The following is a 20,974-nucleotide window of genomic DNA, read 5'->3' as shown; positions in this document are numbered from 1 at the left end:
GAGGTTGAATGATGAAATCCTAACTAGTGACAAGCACCGGTCCACAGTCCAGGAGGCGATATCCTCCTACCTTCAGATTAATAAACAAGGGGACACGTCCGATCTCATTAGGTGGGAGGCTCTGAAAAGTACTATAAGGGGAGTGTGTATCAAAATTAGGTCAGAGATGAATAAATCTTATAATGAGAAGTTGGAGGCTTTGGAGATGGACATTAGGAATCTAGAGAGTAAACATCTAAAAGATAGGGATGAGATGTCTCTTGCTGCGTTGGCGAATAAAAAATATGAATATAATAAAATAGTTAGTGAGAGAGCGGGAGTCTGGCTTGACAAGGGCAGGCGATTTAAGCTTTGTGAGTCTAATAAGGCAGGTAAGTCCCTCGCCTCATACTTAAAGTTCAAGGTTCAGAAGAACTCTATTAGTGTCATTAAGGATGCATTAGGGCACTCGCATTCAGACCCTGACAAAATAACGGAGGTGTTTAGAGTGTTCTACGAGGACCTCTATGCAAAAAATGAGGCGGTGGAGGAACCTAGAATTAAGGAATACTTAGATGAGTGTGATCTCCCACAGCTTTCGGAGGAGGACCGGGTCAATCTTAATGGTCCAATTAGCTCTTCAGAGATAGAGGCTGCAATTAAACGCTTAAAAGTAGGGAAAGCCCCGGGCCCTGACGGATTCACTGCAAAATTTTATAAAACCTTCCCCTCCCTTTTGGTCGACCCCCTCCTACAGCTATTTCAAGGTGTTAATAAATCCGGTGAAGTTAGAGGTACTTTGGCTGAGGCCATAATTGCTGTACTTCCTAAAGATGGGAAAGACCCCTCGCTACCGAAAAACTATAGGCCGATCTCATTGATTAATATTGATTGCAAACTTCTGGCCATGATACTTTCCGCCCGCCTGCAGGGGGTTCTCCCGAAGCTGATCCATCTATCCCAAGCTGGTTTCCTTAAGAATCGCTTGTCCAGTGACAACACAAGAATTCTGGCGCACGTACTAGAAAAAGCGAAACTTTTAGACACACCGACTGCAGCAATAACACTAGATGCTGAAAAAGCATTCGATAAGGTTGATTGGTCCTTCCTCCGTGCTATTCTCTGTAAATTCAATTTAGGGGAGTCATTTACTAAACTGGTAATGTCCCTTTACTGCTACCCTTCGGCGCGTGTTAGGGCTGGTGGATCCTTTTCCTCTCCCTTCTGCTTACAACAAGGCACGAGACAGGGTTGCCCCCTGTCACCCTCACTGTTCCTGTTGGCGATTGAACCGTTCTTATATCATATACGGCATGACCCAAATATAGCGGGTATACCGTTTGGTGATTGCACTGTAAAATTAACGGCTTATGCGGACGATGTGCTGATAATGTCGGAAAGAGCGGATGAAGCGATTCCGGCGCTCATGACTGACATTGAGGAATTTTCCAGAGTCTCTGGATATAAACTCAACAAAGATAAAACGGAGGTCAAACTTTTGAACAGTGTTGGGGACAAGGGGATTATTGGAGAATCTGGGCTTACATGGCAGCCTCGGTGTTTTAAATATCTTGGGCTGGATTTTGATAAGGATCTGATCTCCACGCTGAAAGTAAATGAAGACTTGACCCTGAAAAAGATTTCTACATTACTAGACGGTTGGTCACCAAAGTTTCTCTCCTGGTGGGGCAGAGCAGAGAAGCTTAAAATGATGTCGACTCCGTCGGTCAACTATCTGGCCAGTATGCTCCCTATGACGTTCTCTAATGCTTTTCTTACTAAGGTGGATCAGGTGTTTGGGAATTTTCTGTGGCAGGGCAAGAAGGCCAGAGTCTCACTGAAGAAATTACAATTAGCAAAAGACAAAGGCGGTCTGGGTCTCCCCTCCTTCAGGTGCTATCAGACCGCGTTTCTGTGCAAACAGGGCGCTCAGTGGCTGTTAAAATCCCCTACATATACACCACTATGGATTAATATTGAAGAGGCACTGGTGGATCACGCGCCTTTGGAGGCCCTCCTTACGATGGACCTGTCACACCTTCCTCATTCTAAATATATCATGCTTAATACTAGAAGGGCCTTACTTAGACTCGACCAAACACATAAAACAAACCTGACATTTGCCAGATCTTCGTTTATGTCCCTGTGGAGGAATGCCCATCTTAAACATAAGGGTAGTAGTATATTCTGGGAGTCATGGGCCAAGAAGGGCATTAATTTGGTGAAGGACTTGTATGATGATAAGGCTCCGCTGCCATTCTCGACCTTACAGCATAGGCATGATCTTACCCCGATGGATTTTTATGATTTCCTAAAACTTAAATCGATTCTGACAGCGAATAGCTTCTCTCCTTATGTCCCTTGGCTAATACAGCATATCCCACGATTAATACATGATGGGCACTTTGTGTCGAAGGTATATAAATTGTTGTTGCCCCTACCCATGAAAAAACACAAAAGAGTGGAAGGAGTATGGGAGGCGGAGCCAAATCTATCCGGCATATCCTTTGACTGGGAGGTGATTCATAAGTTAGCCCTTACACATAAAGTCTCACCCATTCTATTTCAGACGAAATATATGCTTCTCAACAGGGCCTTTTGGACGCCCGACAGGCTTTTCAGATGTAAATTAAGAGATTCCCCTGTGTGCTGGAACTGTCAGTCAGGTACTGGGGATCTTGCGCATATGCTCTTTTCCTGTTCTTCATTAGGGGATTATTGGGGGAGGATATTCGATTGCATTTCTCATGTTTTCAAGATAAAACCTATACAGGAATTTGTTTACGTTATTCTGGGGGCACTGGACCCACAAATAACTACTGACCAAGATCGCCAGCTGATGGATTTAATGTTAACAATGGCATGTAAAGTGATTCTTTGCAAATGGAAAAATGCGTCTGAAGTGAGCTTTAAAATCTGGCAGGAATGGCTATCTTTCCTGAGGGGGTCTAGCAATTCGGCGCTGCAGGCTTCTACCTGGAGCCCTTCAAACAAAAAGCTTTGGAAATCATTGGATGCATCCTCCTTTCATTACGAACCACCTTGAGAGGTATACTGTGGCTGGCCCCTCTGAGTGGGGTTGTTGTAAGGTGAGGCGTGACTGACCCATCGAGTCCCGGGGCGCTGCGCCCACACACGAAGCAATGTAATGGGAATGTATCTGTATTTGTTGATGCGAGCTGGAACGGGGTTTTATTCTTCATTTTATTTGTCTTGTCACTCATTTCTATTTTTTGTATTTGTACGTATGGCATGACTATTTCGATCTTTGTACACGGAAGAGTTATTGTATTGTCTCTGTTACCTTAATAAAAACAATTTGAATTAAAAAAGAATTAGTGAACCAACCCTTTGTACAGCGACAGTTTTATAAATAACTCAAAAGGCAAGTGAGTTGTCTTGTTTCCGCTCATAAGCCTTTATTTTTATAGCTGGAGAAACGTTGAAGTCTGTTCAATCCTACAGAAGCGAGATTGTTGACAGTGTGTATCCTGATGGTGCCCTCAGATGTGAGGATAACGGAAAAGGGGCCTCGGGAAGAAAGGGAATCGCCGAAGACCACACGGCTTGGTCAAGCTTTGGAGCCGGGATTGAAACCAGGTTGCCTTATTAGACATTATGCAAATCCGATCCTTTGTGGGTATCCCGAGACCCCCCCCCCCTTTATAGTTGCCGTTGAAGCAGCAATATGACGTATTATACCATCTGCAAGAGAGGGTTTTGTACATGAACATCCTTCACTGAATTATTTCCAGGTGTTCTCAGATATGATGATCATACAAAAGTGGGCAGAGGGAAGAAGAGTAGTTGCCCACGGTCACACAGTTAGCACAAGCTGGGACGCTGTGATTAAAACCGGGATCTCTGAGTCGGGACCCCTCACCTAGTGTTTGCACAGGGTCCAACTGGCCTGCGCACGTCATGCAAATAGATTCCAAATATCAGTTCAGTTCAATTTCTTTATTTCGATGGTTAAAAAATCATCATAAAAAGTACATATTATAAAAACATAGCAGCACATATAATTATACATTGCATTAATATAAAAATAACCATCGACCAAACTGTTACAATTCATATAAAATGCGATGTTGTATTCGAAATAAGTTAGTCTCTGGTGTTCCTTAATCTTACTGCCGCTTTCAAAAAGCTTATTACTGAGCATAAAGTGTGCATATCGTTTGCTCTTTGAAGGAACAACAGGGCTATTTTGGCATGCCTGAATTTTCAATTTTTTAAAATTTCGACCAAAAACATACGCCTGGGAAAACGATAAAATGGGCATAATAATACAAAATGAAGGGTGTCCTGCGGAGACATATTGTCGCAGCCGCGGGCCCCCTTCTGCTCAATAGTTACAGTAAAACCAGACGGATGGGATAAAATATTGTGCAACAAATTGAGCCTAAAACGACACATTAAAAACCTATCCTGCTGATTATGCATCAAGAATAGATAAGGTTCCATACCCACTACATCTTTGACTAGGCAGTGCGCTACAACTGTACGTTTTGATGCTAAAGCTTTAGTCTCCCTGAGCATCTCCAATTTATCAAGCAACAGTCTTTTAACTTGTAATTTACTATTCCTTGAGATTAGAGCAGTTGTACTAAAGAGGGTGTGCTGGTCCACGGACTCTAGAGTTGTTTTGACGTATTTCAGCCAGGGAATTAGCATCCCTTTATCCCTTTGTATGCAGTCAGTAAGGATTTCTTTGCTTAGTTCCGCCTCCGGGTTAGCCCAGATACTGAGCCAAGCCAAGACCGGTCTAATCTTGACCTGATCTACGATATATGGGGTTCCGAGTTCGGAATGTGCAATTTCAGCTGGTATTGAGTGAGGGATCTTGAGGATTCTACGAATAAATTTATCCTCCTCTAATTGTAACTGTTTGGCGTCCCTAAAGCCCCACACCTCTGCTCCATATACTGCTTTGGCTATACTTATTGAGCTATATAAGCTCATTATTTGCTCTGGGGACCAACGTCCCATTCTTTGGGCAAAGTTCATGATTGCACCACAAGAGGAGGCTAGTTTGGTACAGTGTTCCTCCAGCAGTTTATCAAATTGAATTTTGCCATCAAATAATAAACCTAAATATGGGAAGGTGGTTACAATACCCATAGTATGAGTCTCAATTTTGAACACCGGTTTTTTAATAGGTTTTTTGCCTGCTATCAGTGCAAAGGATTTAGTCAGATTCACGGAAAGATCTAATTTTTCCATAAAATCTACAAATCCATTGATCAGTGATTGAAGACTTCTCGGTGTCCGGGCGAGCAGAACCGCGTCATCTGCATACAAAAGTACCGGTATTTGACGCTTCCCTACCTTGGGACAATCAGCTGCCTGGGCTATGAGGCTTGACTCCAAATCGTTAATATATAATGAGAACAAGAAGGGGGCAAGAATGCACCCCTGCCTTACTCCGCTAGAGCATGAAAAGGAGTCGGTTTGCCCCCCCTCCATACTGAAGCGAACCCTAGCTGTGGTGTTCCAGTGTAGCTCTCTCAAGATGTTTATAAGTCCCTGGTCAATCCCCAAAGTATTCATCCTTTCCCAGAGTTTACTTCTATTCACATTGTCGAAGGCCGCCGCCAGGTCCATGAACCCCATGTAAATGGTGCCATTACTCGCTCTAGTGTATTTGGCGACCAGTAAGTATAAATTTAAACATTGGTCACTGGTCGATTTTCCCGCTCTAAAACCGTACGGAGTATCCACTATTGTGTGGTGCTCTTCCGTCCAGACCATTAAACGGTTTAAAACCACCCGCCCCAGTATTTTGGCCGAGACATCGATCAGGGATATGGGTCTGTAACATTGGGGGTTGTCCCTATTTCCTTTTTTAAAAATGGGTACAATTAAGGCAGTGGACCACTACCTCGGGAGTCCTGTTTTAATAATCCTTTGTATCCCTGTAAGATGCGGCAACATGCCTGGAAGCACCCCTCTTCGTAGAACATGTCCGCCTTTAGCAGGAACAGTGCGAGCTTCCCAACCTCTTGGGGCGGGTACAGCTAGGGCAGCATCAGTGCAAGCCCTTTCCATCACAGGACAGGAGCAAATGGGGCAGTGCAAGTTTTACTTCCTCACAGAGATGGGACAGTGGCAAAGCAAGCTTCCCCTCTCGCAGAAGGTAATACGTGCAGTCAGAGGCGTAGGAGAAACGACATTTTTTGGGGGGGGGGACACGGTCAACCTTGTGCGTGCGCGCGCGCGCGTGTGTGTGTGTGTGCGCGTGTTTTTTTTTTTTTTTTTTGAGGATGCTCGCTGCAAGAGTGGTGAAGCACCTCGGCAAATCCTGTATTGTCCCAAATCTCCTCCCTTTACTTCTTGAAACCCCCCTGCTGCCTCCAGGGCGGCGGCGTCAAGGCGGCAGGAGGGTAGGGCTGAGGAGGGGCGGATCAGACCGCACTCAAAGGACCCCTCTCCCTTTGTTCTCAGAAGTGCAGACTGTAGGCAGCTGTGACAGAGTATAAACCACTCCTGGAGGGTTGCAGTGCAACAAAAGTCTATGGGGTGGGTGGCCTCTGACTGTCAGATTGGTCACAGGTAACTGGATGCAGGTCACAGGTCATGTGCAGTCAGGGCCGGCCTTTCGAGCTGGGCCCAGGCCCTGGGCACCAGTTTTCGGAGGGGCGCATGGAGCTGTGTGCATTATGGTTATGCCAACAGCAGCGCCCTGCTCACATTGGTCCAGCCTTCTCCTTGCCCCTTCCTGTTTGTTTCTGTTTGATTTGCCAATTTAAAGTGGTTTTAGTACTTTATTAGCATATGGCAGGTGATCGTTTTAACACCCCTTTAGCCCCCTTCCTTACCCTCCCTTCACCCTCTGACCCCTGCTGGCACACATCATCGAACCCATCTTTTGCCTGGGCAGCTAAGCTAGATGTGATGTAGGATGTTTGTGTTCAGGGTGGGTCCCTGCTCATCCAGGTACTGACCAGTGAACACAAAAGGAACCCTCTGCTGCCTCATTCACTGCCATCCACAAGGACACCAGGTGTCTCCATCCCACGGCGCTATCCTACCAAAGGCTGTCTCTGCCTGCAGGGCCATTAAAGATAGCGCTTTAGCGCTCTAAAGGCCCTGTGAATTAAAGAAGGGAGACTTGAAATTATTTTGTCTTCTCGTTCCCCTCACCCTTGTCCCCTGCATCCCCTTCACTCCAAAATCTGGGGAGGATATGTCCCCTGCATCCCCCACACTTCCTACGGTCCTGGGTTTTGAATGCATGTGCACCAGGCATTGTGCAGTCCCGGGCTCGGCGCTGAGTTTTGAATGCATGTGCACCAGGCACTGTGCAGTCCCGGGCTCGGCGCTGGGTTTTGAATGCATGTGCACCAGGCACTGTGCAGTCCGGGCTCGGTGCTGGGTTTTGAATACTTGCTCTCACTAGACACTGTGCAATGTCAGGCTCTGTCTTCGGTTTTGAATGCACGTGCACCAGGCACTGTGCGGGCTCGGCGCTGGGTTTTGAATGCATGTGCACCAGGCACTGTGCAGTCCCGGGCTCGGCACTGGGTTTTGAATGTAGGAGAGTAGGAACTGCTTCTTATGGTTACCCACACTTTTTGCTGATGTTTCACTGTTTTTCGACTTGAGCCTGGCTGGGACTATGCTATTCAGGGCCCCAGCCTTGCTGCTTTCTCTCTAAATTGATTCCATGTACTTTAGGTACACCACAGATTGGATTCTGGGGTGCCCTTATAAGTCCCTAGTATATGGTATACTATGTACCCAGGCCATAGGTACCCCAGAGGCCTCTCAGGGGCTGCAGTATGTATTATGCCACCCCTGTGAAGCCCTCTAAAATGACACCACAGGTCTGCTACAGCAGCCTGGGTAAGGTGGTGTATGCACCCCTTACTTAGATATGGGTTCCCTATGTCTCTCCATATCACTGCATATATAAACCTATCAGTCACCCCTATGGCAGGCCTTATAAATCCTAAAGGCAGGGTGCTGGCTTTTATGTGAGAGGGTGCCCATGCATGAGCAGGGCCCCTCTGTAGCTTTCGGAACCTTTATTCCGGGGTTGTTTGTGATGCAGCCAAACCATATACTCTTAAGTGCATTATAACCTCGTGCTAAATGCTAACTTTGGAATGGCTGCATGGAAACCTGTCGCGTTTGGTGTCAAACATCTTGGAATCATACCTCCACACCATTAACTGGTGTGGGAGGTATGATTCCACCCTTCTAGAGGGAGAAACATGGCACCACCGGTACACCCTGTACCAGCTTAACAGACCTTGGCATCACAAAATGGATGCTGCCAGCCACAGACACGAGTCTTCCCTCCTGCTGCTGGACGAAACTCCGGCAGAGGAGGCCTGGACAAAGGGTTTCCTGTCACAGGTAGGTGTCACCACCTCCCAGACAGGCTTTAGTGTATTGGGGCTGGGTGGGTGAACTCCAAAAGTGGTTTGATTTCTGCACTGGGGGCACATTTGGTGTCCCTGTGCATAGTCCAGCTCAAACCGGTTGCAGGGGCTACCAGCCCCTGCTCTGGCGCGAAACTGGACAAAGGATATGGGTGTAGCCACCCTTTTGTCCTGACCCTCCCATAGGTGGGTCCCCCAGAGTTTGTCTCACCCCTTCCTTGGGTATAAAGTAGGAACCCCTGACTACAGGACTTTAGATCTACCTGGACGAAACTGTACTACAGAATCCCAGAACTTCTACTATCTACATGACGTTGGATGACCAAAGAATCTCCCTGGGAGTAAAGGAGTTACTCCCCTTTAAGGCAGGCACCAAAGACGCATCTGTCCGGTTTGCATCTACACAGCTCCTGAAGGACTCCGAAGACTTTGCAGCACAGGAGGTGGGTTTCCAAGCTTCCTTGAGGCAATCCGTGCTCTCAGCAACCCTGAGATCCAAAGCCCTCGTGGGGACCGTGCAACCCAAACCCCTGGACACCGTGCACGTTTGCAGCAGTATATGCTTCTCGGCGATCCCTGAGGCTGTGCTTTGGGCTACTTGTAGTCCAGACCCCGAGCAGTGATTCCACCGAAGATTGCTAGCCTACACTCCTCGAGTGACCTGTGGGCTGGTATCTAGTGATCCCTCTCAAGGTCCCTTTGCGATCCTTTGTCAGTCGACTTGTGGGTCCCTGAGAAGGGCACTTTGACTTTCAACGGGCTTACCTGGTTGCTCCAGACGTGCCCTGACTCTCCATCGCTTGGGGAGTCCACAGGACCTTGCTGGTCCACACCGAATCCGTTTTACTCTCACCGCGTGGGTCGCCGTTGCCAAGGCTTGTTGGTCTTCAATCCGGACACCGACATCCTTCGTGGGACAACTCGCCTGCAGACTGTGGTTGTTGTCGACGCCTCCTGGTCTCTGTGGCAGTGGAGTCAAGCTTCACCTCATCGCACCTGAAACACCCGACATCGGTGGGCATCCGTCTATCATGCCCCTGGTCACTGGCAAGTGACCCACACTCTGTCCCCTCTGCTTTCAGGTTCTCTACATCTTGGATCACACTGGACACTTTCCCTTTCCACAGCAGCAGCACTTTACAGCAACTCTCCATTGATGACATTGAAGATTCTCTGCACCATTTGACACCTATGTACCCGGCTTCCCTGGGTTAGGTAACACGAGTACTCCAGTGCTCACGTCAGTGCTGGCCTTAGAACCTTCTAAGTCTGAAAGGGTTTGCTCCAAGTCTGCTCCTAAGTATCTTTAAACTCTAAAATCCAAATGCGACTTTCCCATAGGATTGTACGGAGTTCGCGGCTGTGTTCTCACACTCCACGCGTCCTCCGTGGGTCCCCTGTGTCACTACTTTGATTGGTTCCTTGGGGTCCCAGCAATTCTACGTGTTCTAGGTGCTGTGTCTAGTCAAGTCGTGATTCTTATACCACTTTCTTAATATATGGTTTGGTCTCCCCCTGGGGTCCATTGTATATTGTGCTATTTACTGTTGTTTTAGAACTGTAGTATTGTGTGCCTTGCTCTCTAATCTCATAAAGAGGTTAGTAGAGAGTGTTTAGAAATAAATACATATATTTTATATATATACCTTGTGTGGTTCTCCTTTCATTTAGTTATTCAAGAGGTTATATTCTGGTAAACCAAGCTGCTTTACACTCCTTCAAGACTTAGCCTGAAGGCTGCTCTCCATAACTACCACTAGGATAGCTTTCAATAAAGATTGTCTTAAACTTAATCATCAATAAGGGTTGTTTGGACTGGTGCAAGGTGCCCACTATAACTAGTGGACAGCATATACCAGGCCAACTTCTCACATTGAATACTTGCTCCCACTAGACACTGTGCAATCCCAGGCTTGGCGCTGGGTTTTGAATGCACGTGCACCAGGCACTGTGCAGTTCCGGGCTCGGCACTGGGTTTTGAATGCACATGTGTAGGAGAGTAGGATCTGCTTCACATAGGTACCCCCACTTTGCTCGTGTTTCACTGTTTTTCGACCTTAGTCTGGCTGTGGCCCTGCTAATCAGGACCACAGCCTAGCTGCTTCCTCTCTAAAATGGTTTCCATGTACATTAGGTACATATCTAATTGGATTCTGGAGTGCCTTATAAGCCCCTAGTATATGGTATACTATGTACCTAGGGCATAGGTACCTCAGAGGCCTACCAAGGGCTGAAGCATGTATTATGCCACCCCTGGGAAGCACTCCAAAATGGCACCACAGGTCTGCTACTGCAGCCTGGGCAAGGGTGTGCTTGCACCCCTTACAGTGGTATAGGCTACCTATATCACTACCATTGCACACACTTATAAACCTATAAGTCACTCCTATGGCAGACCTTAACAATCCTGAAGGCAGAGTGCTTAGTTTTTATGTGAGAGGGTGCCCCTGCATGAGCAGAGCCCCTCTGCAGCGTTCGGAGTATAGCTGTTTGTGGTGCAGCCTGACCATATACTCTTAAGTGCATTATAACCTCGCGGTAAATGCTAATTTTGGGATGGCTACACGGAAACATGTCATGTTTGGTGTCAAACGCTTTGGAATACTACCACCCTGCCAGTTCTGGCGGCGGGGGTAGCAGTCCTCCCTTCTAGAGGGCGAGACATGTTCACACTGGTCTAAATCGGTAGGACTTTCTACAGCCCTAGCATCACAAAATGGATGCTTCTGCCACAGACACGGATCTGGCCTCCTGCTGCTGACCAAAACTCCAGTAGGGGAGGCCTGGACAATAGGTTTCCTGTCCCAGGGAGGTGTAACCACCTCCCCAGACAGGCAGATGTGTATTGGGGCTGGGCGTGAGCACTCTCTGGTGCTTTGAAGTCCTGCACTGGGGGCACACTTGGTGTCCCTGTGCATAGTCCAGTTCAAACCAGTTGCAGGGGCTACCTGCCCCTGCTCTGGCTCGAAACTGAACAAAGGAAATGGGTGTAACCACCCCTCTTTCCAAACCCTCCCATAGGTGGGTCCCTAGAGTATGTCCAATCCCCAAACTTAGTATAAGTATGGGAACCCAGTCCTTGCGACTTTAGATTACCCTGGACGAAACTTGCAACATATATCCTGGACCTTCGACGTTCAATCCTGACTAGAAGACCGAAGAAATCTCCCTTGGAGTCAAGGAATGACTCCCCTGCCTGGCAGGCACCAAAGAAGCAACTGTCCGGTCTGCAATTCCGAAGCTCCCGTTGGACGCCAAAGTCTCTGCATCCCCAGAGGTGGATTTTGTGACTTCCCGAGGCTACCCTGAGTCCACAGCAAAGCTGAGGCCCGTGGCTATCGTGGGTGTTGAGGAACCGTGACCCCTGGACACCGCGTACTATTGCTGGTACATCGACTTCTTGTGTATTCCTGAAGTTCTGCTTTGGGCTCCGAGTAGCCCCAGCCTTGAGCACTGACTGCACCGAAGATCTCTGGCCTCCACTCCTCGAGTGACCCGTGGGCCAGATTCCAGTGCGACCGCTCGAGGCTCCATCGCGATCGCTAGCCTGTTGGCTAGTGGGTCCCCACGAAGGCAACTCCTCTTATACTTGGGCTTTCCTAGTTGCACCAGACGTGCCCCGACTTATCCTCGCTGGGTGAGTCTCTCAGACCTTGCTGGTCTGCACCGACGTCCTTCTTCTCTTTCCACGAGACTTGCCGTTGCCAAGGCTTGTTGGGTCCATTCTGGTAGCCGACACCGCAGCACTCTACAGATTTTGTGTCACAGCTCGAATCCGGCTCGTGGACTTCGTAGACGCCTCCTGGACCTCGTGGCTGAAGAGTCAAGACACCCATCAACTCACCTGAAGCACCCGACATCTGTGGGCATTGGTCCATCCTGCCCTCGGTCACTGGCAAGTGACCCAGACTCTGTCCCCTCTGCTTTCATCTCTTCGGACACTTCTCCTCTTCACGGCAGCCGCTGTTCTTCGCCAGCTTCCATTGTAATCGACGACGCGACCTGACGCCAAAAGACACCTATGCACCCGGCTTCCCTGGGTGAGGTAACAAGAGTACTCTGGTCCTGACTCGATTCTAAGTGTCCCTAATCTTTAATTTTCCAACCACGAACTTGCCCATAGAAGATAACCGGAACCCGCGGTTGTGTTTACACACTGCACACGGCCCCTGTGGGTCCCCCGTGTCACTACCTTGGGTGGTTCCTTGGGGTCCCAGCGACTCTACAGGCTCTAGGCCTTGTGTCTAGTTCAGTCGTGGTTCTTATACCACTTTATTGGTATATGGTTTGGTTCGCCCCTATGGCCCAAACGTGTATTTGTGCTATTACTGTTGTTGTGTAAATTAAGTACTTCAAACTCCAGTCTCATTAAGAGACTAGAGGGGAGTGTTTTATCTTAAATACATATATTTTAAATATATACCTGGTGGGGTTGTCCTTTCATTTGATCATTCAAGAGATTATAGAGTGGTAAAACAACTTAGCCTGAAGGCTGCTCTCCATAGCTACCACTAGGATAGCTTTCAATAAAGGTTGTCTTTAACCAATTGAATGAATGAAAGGTGAGTTTATATAGCGCAACTGTCACTCCGGCTGATACAAAGCAATCTAAATAAGAGCAAGAGAGAAGGCATCCGAGAGACCAAATATCCAGGTCTTAAGGGCACGTTTAAATGGATCTTGCTGTTGTATTGCCCTCAGTTCCCTAGGTAAGAGATTCACCATAAGGGGTTTGTTTGGACTGATACAAGGTGCCCACTAGAACTAGTGGACAGCATATACCAGGCCAGCTTCTCACAACGTGCACCAGGCACTGTTCAATCACAGGCTCTGCGCTGGGTTTAAAGTGAATGTGCACCAAGCACTGTGCAGTCCCGGGCTCGGCTCTGGGTTTTCAATACTTGCTCTCACTAGACACTGTGCAATCTCAGGCTCGGTGTTGGGTTTTGAATGCATGTGCACCAAGCACTGTGCTGTCCCGGGCTCGGCGCTGGGTTTTGAATGCATGTGCACCAGGCACTGTGCGGGCTCGGCGCTGGATTTTGAATGCACGTGCACCAGGCACTGTGCAGTCCTGGGCTCGGCGCTGGGTTTTGAATACTTGCTCTCACTAGACACTGTGCAATCTCAGGCTCGGTCTTGGGTTTTGAATGCATGTGCACCAGGCACTGTGCGGGCTCGGCGCTGGGTTTTGAATGCCTGTGCACCAGGCACTGTGCAATCCCAGGCTCGGCGCTGGGTTTTTAATACTTGCTCTCACTAGACACTGTGCAATCTCAGGCTCGGTGCTGGGTCTGGAATATATGCCCTTAGCAGGTGCTGTGCAGTCCCAGGCTCGGCGCTGGCTTTGGAATACATGTGCACCAGGCACTGTGCAGTCCTGGGCTCTGCGCTGGGTTTTGAATGCATGTGCACCAGGCACTGTGCGGGCTCGGCGCTGGGTTTTGAATGCACGTGCACCAGGCACTGTTCAGTCCTGGGCTCTGCGCTGGGTTTTGAATGCATGTGCACCAGGCACTGTGCAGTCCTGGGCTCGGCGCTAGGTTTTGAATACTTGCTCTCATTAGACACTGCGATCTCGGGCTCGGTCTTGGGTTTTGAATGCATGTGCACCAGGCACTGTGCAATCCCAGCCTCGGCACTGGGTTTTGAATGCATGTGCACCAGGCACTGTGCAGTCCCGGCTCTGGGTTTTCAATACTTGCTCTCACTAGACACTGTGCAATCTCAGGCTCGATGCTGGGTCTGGAATACATGCCCTTAGCAGGTGCTGTGCAGTCCCAGGCTCGGCGCTGGCTTTGGAATACATGTGCACCAGGCACTGTGCAGTCACAGGCTCGCAAGGTGCTGTACAATCCCATGCTATGCGCTGGTTTTTGAATGCATGAGCACCAGGCACTGTGCAGTCACAGCCTTGGCGCTGGGTTTTGAATGCACGTGCACCAGGCACTCTGCAATCCCTGGCTCGGTGCTGGGTTTTGAATGCACGTGCACCAGGCACTCTGCAATCCCAGGCTCGGTGCTGGGTTTTGAACGCACGCATTGCACCAGGCACTGTGCAATCCCAGGCTCGGTGCTTACACGTGCACTAGGCACTGTGCTATCCCAGGCTCGGTGCTGTGTTTTGAAAGCACGCGCACCAGGTGCTGTCTCATCCCAGGCTTGGTGCTTACACGTGCACCAGCCACCGTGCAATCCCAGGCTCAGTGCTGGGTTTTTAATGAACGTGCAGCACGTGCTGTGCAATTCTAGGCTCTGTGCTGGGTTTTTAATGCACATGCACCAGGCGCTGGCAATCCCAGGCTCGGTGCTGGGATTTGAATGCACGTATACTAGGCAATGTGAAATCCCAGGCTCGGTGCTGGGTTTTGAATGCACGTGCACCTGGCGCTGTGCAATCCCAGGCTCGGCGCTTAGTTTTGAATGCATGTGCCCCAGGAGCTGTGCAATCCCAGGCTTAGTGTTGGGTTTTGAATGCAGGTGCATCAGGCGCTCTGCAATCCCAGGCTCGGTGCCCCAGGCACTGTGCAATCCCAGGCTCAGTGCTGGGTTTTGAATGCACGTGCATCAGGCGCTGTGCAATCTCAGGCTTGGTGCTGGGTTTTGAATGCACGTGTGATAGGCACTGTACAGTCCCAGGCTCGGTGCTGGGTTTTGAATGCACGTGTGATAGGCACTGTGCAGTCCCAGGCTCAGTGCTGGGTTTTGAATGCACGTGTACTAGGCACTGTGCAGTCACAGGCTCAGTGCTGGGTTTTGAATTCACGTGTGATAGGCACTGTGCAGTCCCAGGATCGGTGCTGGGTTTTGAATGCACGCGTAATAGGCACTGTGCAACCCCAGGCTCGGTGATGGGTTTTGAATGCATGTGCACCAGGCACTGTGCAAACCCAGGCTAGGTGCTGGGATTTGAAAGCATGTGTACTAGGCACTGTGCAATCCCAGGCTCGGTCCTTACACGTGCACCAGGCACTGTACAATCCCAGGCTCTGTGCTGGGTTTTGAAAGCACATGTACTAGGCACTGTGCAATCCCAGGCTCAGTGCTGGGTTTTAAATACACAGGCACCAGGCGCTGTGCAATCCCAGGCTCCGTGCTGGGTATTAAATACAAGTGCACCAGGCGCTGTGCAATGCTTGGCTCGGTGCTGGGTTTTGAATGCACGTGCACCAGGTGCTGGTTCATCCCAAGCTCGGTCTTGGGCTTTGCATGCATGTGTACTATGCACTGGGCAATCCCAGGCTCGGTGCTTACACGTGCACCATTCACTGTGCATTCCCAGGCTCAGTGTTTACATGTGCACCAGGCACTGTGCAATCCCAGTCTCAGTGCTGGGTTTTGAATGCACATGCACCAGGTGCTGTACAATCCTTGGTTCGGTGCTGGGTTTTGATTGCACGTGCACCAGGTGCTGTGCAATCCTTGGCTCGGTGCTGGGTTTTCAATGCAAGTGCACCAGGCACCGTGCAATCCTAGGCTCGGTGCTGGGTTTTCAAAGCACGTGCACCAGGCGCTGTACCATCCCCGGCTGAGTGCTGGGTTTTGTATGCACGTGAACCAGGCACTGTGCGATCCCCAGCTCGGTGCTGGGTTTTGAATGCACGTGCACCAGACACTGTGGTATCCCAGGCTTGGCGCTGGGGTTTGAATGCACATGCACCAGGCACTGTGCGATCCCCGGCTCGGTGCTGGGTTTTGAATGTACGTGCACCAGGCACTGTGTTATCCCTGGCTCGGCGCTGGGGTTTGAATGCACGTGCACCAGGCACTGTGCAATCCCAGGCTCGGTACTGGGGTTTGAATGCACGTGCACCAGGCACTGTGCAATCCCTGGGTGGGTTTTGAATGCATGTACACCAGGCCCTGTGCAATCCCGGGCTCGGTGCTGGGTTATGAATGCATGTGCACCAGCTCTGTGCAATCCCAGGCTCGGTGCTAGGTTTTGAATGCACGTACACCAGGCACTGTGCAATCCCTGGCTCGGTGCTGGATTTTGAATGCACGTGCACCAGGCATTGTGCAATCTCAGGCTTGGTGCTGTGTTATGAATGCACGTACACCAGCGCTGTGCAATCCCTGGCTAGGGCTGGGTTTTGAATGCACGTGCACCAGGCCCTGTGCAATCCCAGGCTAGGTGTTGGGCTTTGAATGCACGTGCACCAGGCACTGTGTTATCCCAGGCTCGGTGCTGGGCTCTGAATGCACGTGCACCAGGCGCTGTGCAATCTCAGGGTGGGTTTTGAATGCACGTGCACCAGGCACTGTGCAATCCCAGGCTATGTGCTGGGTTATGAATGTACGTGCACCAGCGCTGTGCAATCCTTGGCTCGGGCTGGGTTTTGAATGCACGTGCACCAGACGCCTTACCATCCCAGGCTCGGTGCTGGGCTTTGAATGCACGTGCCCCAGGCGCTGTGCAATCTCGGGGTGGGTTTTGAATGCACGTACACCAGGCACTGTGCAATCCTGGGCTCGGTGCTGGGTTATGAATGCACGTGCACCAGAGCTGTGCAATCCCAGGCTCGGTGCTGGGTTATGAATGCATGTGCACCAGAGCTGTGCAATCCCTGGCTCGGGCTGGGTTTTCAATGAACGTGCACCAGGCGCTGCGCCGTCCCAGGCTCGCTGCTAGGTTTTAAATGCACGTGCACCAGGCCCTGTGCAATTCCAGGCTAGGTGTTGGGCTTTGAATGCACGTGCACCAGGCACTGTGTAGTCCCAGGCTCGGTGCTGGGTTTTGAATGCACGTGCACCAGGCATGAGAAACAATGGAGACAAGGGCTCTCCACCGATAATTTGGCCACGCTTCGTTCAGCAAGATCCAAGTACCACAAGCACATCTTCCTTGGAAAAGCGTCACACTTCAGATCCCTCCTCGACTCAGCCAAAAATAGACCCAAAAAACTATTCGACCTCATCAAGAACCCAAACAACTCTCCCCCAACCTCCAAGTTGGAGGATTCTACTAAGAAAGCAACGGAATTCGCTATATTCTTTGACGAAAAAGTGAAATCACTTGTAGATCAGGTCATTCATCCTACCCTTCGAGAGGAGCGCAAATCCTTAGCCATTTGGCAGAACTTTGACCCCATCTCTGAAGATGCCCTCCTCAAATGCATCCTCGAAACAAAGCCCTCTAACCATTCCCTTGACCCCATCCCTAGTGCCATTGCCATTGACTTCTATACCCATTCTCTTTCCTATTGGACCACTCTGGTCAACCTCTCCCTCTGTCAAGGCTCCCTTCCTGTTTCTTTCAAAACTGGGCAGGTCACCCCTCTGCTTAAAAAACCCACAGCTGATGCGAACGACCTCAACAACTACCGCCCCATCACTAACCTACCTTTTCTTGCATAAATCACAGAAAGATGTGTCGCGAAACAACTCTCTCGTCATATCCAGGACAATGATCTTCTTGACAATTTCCAGTCCGGCTTCATTCAAAACTGCAGCACTGAAACAGCCCTGCTGCTAGTGATTGATGACGCGCTGCGGATACTCGATTTGGGAGAGTCTTGTCTTATAATCCTCCTTGACCTTTCTGCAGCCTTTGACACTGTCAATCACAATACTCTCCTTAACACTCTGCAACAGAGAATGGGCATGGAGGGCACTGTGCTCAAATGGTTTGCCTCCTTCCTCTCTGATAGATCCCAAATGATCAAAATAGCGAACAGTCTTTCATCTCCTTTGGCGGTAGTTTAAGGTGTTCCTCAAGGCTCTATACTTGCACCCACACTGTTCAATCTCTATTTAGAACCATTGGAAAATCTCCTTAGTAAATCCGGGATCCACTATCTCTATACGGACGACACCCAAATCTACCTTAATGTGGCCTCCACTCACGATCTCTCCATCCTAAGATCTACTCTCGACTCCAATCAAAACTGGATGTTAACTCATCAGCTGATTCTGAATCCCTCCAAAACTGAATTCCTCCTCCTCCCCTCCTCACTTTCTCCTCCCCCGGTTCAATCATGGATGGGCCAGATGAATCTACTTAACAATAAACCCATCGTTGTCGACAGTGCAATATCCATTGGTGTCATACTCGACAAAAAACTCAATCTACTCTACCACATCGATTCCATTGCAAAGTCTGCTCGATACCAACTGCGCCTTCTTTGGGGGATTCGTCGCTTCTTCCCGGAGCACGACCTTAAAACCCTGGTCCAATCGCTGGTTCTCTCCAGATTGGACTAATGCAATTCTCTTCTTGCTGGCCTCCCCAAAACCCACCTGTCCTCCCTGTAGTCTGTTCTCCCTTCAGCAGCTTCAGATATGGGGCCAAAAGAAGCGACCACATCACACCCATTTTATCCACCCTCCGTTGGCTTCCCATAGAGGCAAGATCTATCTACAAGACTGCCTGTATCACCCACAAAGCCTTGCACTCCTCCTCCCCTCGCTACCTGGCGGATAAACTGAAACTTTCTAGAGGCTCTAGACCATCACGTAATGCGGACAATGTATTGCTTGAACCTCCCACTTTCAAGAAGGAAAGATCGATGGCCCAATCCTTTTCAGGCAACGCGGTAAGAATCTGGAACTCACTTCCGCCTCAGTTCCGGACCACCACCTCTTCCCGGGCCTTCAAAACTGACCTCAAAGCTCTCCTCCTTCAAAGACACTTCCAAATTTAATTCACGCCCTCTATTTTCTGAAGGAAGTCCTTCCATTATAGGAAATTCTGTTCTCCATGCCTATAGAAGTGCCTTCCCAGTGTGTTTCTGTGTTTTGAGTGTCTGCCATTTATTGCAGTATTATACCTCTACTTATACTCTGTACTCTTTTGTAACATGCACACGTCGCCTCTCCTTTTGTAACGTATCGTTTGCTACCTCTTGTATTTTGTTTGCTTTTGATACATGCACAACGGCCACCACTGCCTCATGTAACGTAACTTTTGTTTTAGTGTTTTGAGTGTCGGCCATTTATTGCAACTTTTCACCTCTATGTGTACTTTGTATGCTCTTGTAACCTGCACACGTCACTTTTTCCTTTTGTAACGTATCGTTTGCTACCTCTTGTATTTTGTTTGCTTTTGATACATGCACAACGGCCACCACTGCCTCATGTAACGTAACCTCTGTTTTAGTGTTTTGAGTGTCTGCCATTTATTGCAGTATTTTACCTCTACGTGTACTTTGTACGCTCTTGTAACCTGCACACGTCACTTTTTCCTTTTGTAACGTATCGTTTGCTACCTCTTGTATTTTGTTTGCTCCTGATACTTGCACAATTGTCACTATTGCCGCATGTGTCGTAACGTTTGATTTTGTAACATGTTCACTTGTAATTTTCTCCTCATGTATCATCACTGGTCCTATTGTGAAGCGCTCTGACACCTTCGGGTAAAGTCCGCGCTATATAAAAACGCATCAAATAAAAATCCCAGGCTCGGTGCTGGGTTATGAATGCACGTGCACCAGCGCTGTGCAATCCCTGGCTCTGCTGGGTTTTGAATGCACGTGCACCAGGCGCTGTGCAATCTATGGATGGGTTTTGAATGGACGTGCACCAGCGCTGTGCAATCCCTGGCTCGGGATGGGTTTTAAATGGACGTGCACCAGCGCTGTGCAATCCCTGGCTCTGCTGGGTTTTGAATGCACGTGCACCAGGCGCTGTGCGATCTCTGGCTGGGTTTTGAATGCACGTGCACCAGGCGCTGTGCGATCTCGGGATGGGTTTTGAATGCACGTGCACCAGGCGCTGTGCGATCTCGGGATGGGTTTTGAATGGACGTGCACCAGGCGCTGTGCAATCTCGGGATGGGTTTTGAATGCACGTGCACCAGGCGCTGTGCGATCTCGGGATGGGCTTTGAATGCACGTGCACCAGGCGCTGTGCGATCTCGGGATGGGTTTTGAATGGACGTGCACCAGGCGCTGTGCAATCTCGGGATGGGCTTTGAATGCACGTGCACCAGGCGCTGTGCGATCTCTGGCTGGGTTTTGAATGCACGTGCACCAGGCGCTGTGCGATCTCGGGATGGGCTTTGAATGCACGTGCACCAGGCGCTGTGCGATCTCGGGATGGGTTTTGAATGCACGTGCACCAGTCGGGGTGTCGTCCCAGCCTCGGTCCTCGCGTGTCAAAACGTCGAGAGCCACAAGCAGGTGTAGTGAAGGGACTGTTTGTTTCCGCTTTGTAACCAGGGAGGACGTGAGGCGCCACGCGCTCTCAAGGGCGTTTCACATCTACAAAGAGGGTGAAACCAAAAGTAAAGGCGAGCAGAGGCCTGCAGAGAGGGCAAGGAGAGGACAGGAAGAGAGAGAGAGAGAGGGGGCTGCAGCGCTTCGGAGGCAGAAGCGAGGACGGGTCTCCGGAGCAGGTGCCTGAACCCTCTGTTCTATCCAGGTACTCATTCTGGGGGTGGGGGCGGCTTAGGAAGCGGTGGGCCGTCTGCAGGATACCGCTTTCATTTTAACGGGTCCATTAGTGGTTTTTGCGGAGCTCGGCCAGTGGGTCCTGTCCGTTAATGTCATGAGAGCGACTTTCAGCCAGTTTCGGTTCTCAGCCACCGACTCTAGGCGCTACATTGCTTGAATCATGTGCTCCGCATAGGAGATGTTTATTCTTCCCTAACCATATGGTACAAGAAA

At 49.6% G+C, this 20,974-nt stretch overlaps 1 protein-coding gene across 4 annotated transcripts in view; it reads left to right on the top strand.

The window, feature by feature from the left end:
• Positions 1 to 20,974, top strand: part of LOC146839550 (apolipoprotein L3-like) — a 139,967-nt gene that overhangs the window by 80,296 nt on the left and 38,697 nt on the right. Inside the window, exon 1 of one of the 4 annotated variants that reach the window (XM_085651612.1) lies at positions 20,574 to 20,729. The exons of 2 other annotated variants lie outside the window; for them this stretch is intronic. The gene's annotated coding sequence lies outside the window, so the exon portion shown is untranslated. Of the gene's footprint in view, positions 1 to 20,573; positions 20,730 to 20,974 lie in introns of those variants that run through there. One more of the 4 variants, XM_085651614.1, reaches the window with a different exon arrangement.

This window comes from Triturus cristatus, chromosome 4_1 (genome assembly GCF_964204655.1).
Source record: "Triturus cristatus chromosome 4_1, aTriCri1.1, whole genome shotgun sequence".
NCBI classification, from domain to species: domain Eukaryota; kingdom Metazoa; phylum Chordata; class Amphibia; order Caudata; family Salamandridae; genus Triturus; species Triturus cristatus.
This window is presented reverse-complemented; position numbering and strand designations above follow the sequence as displayed.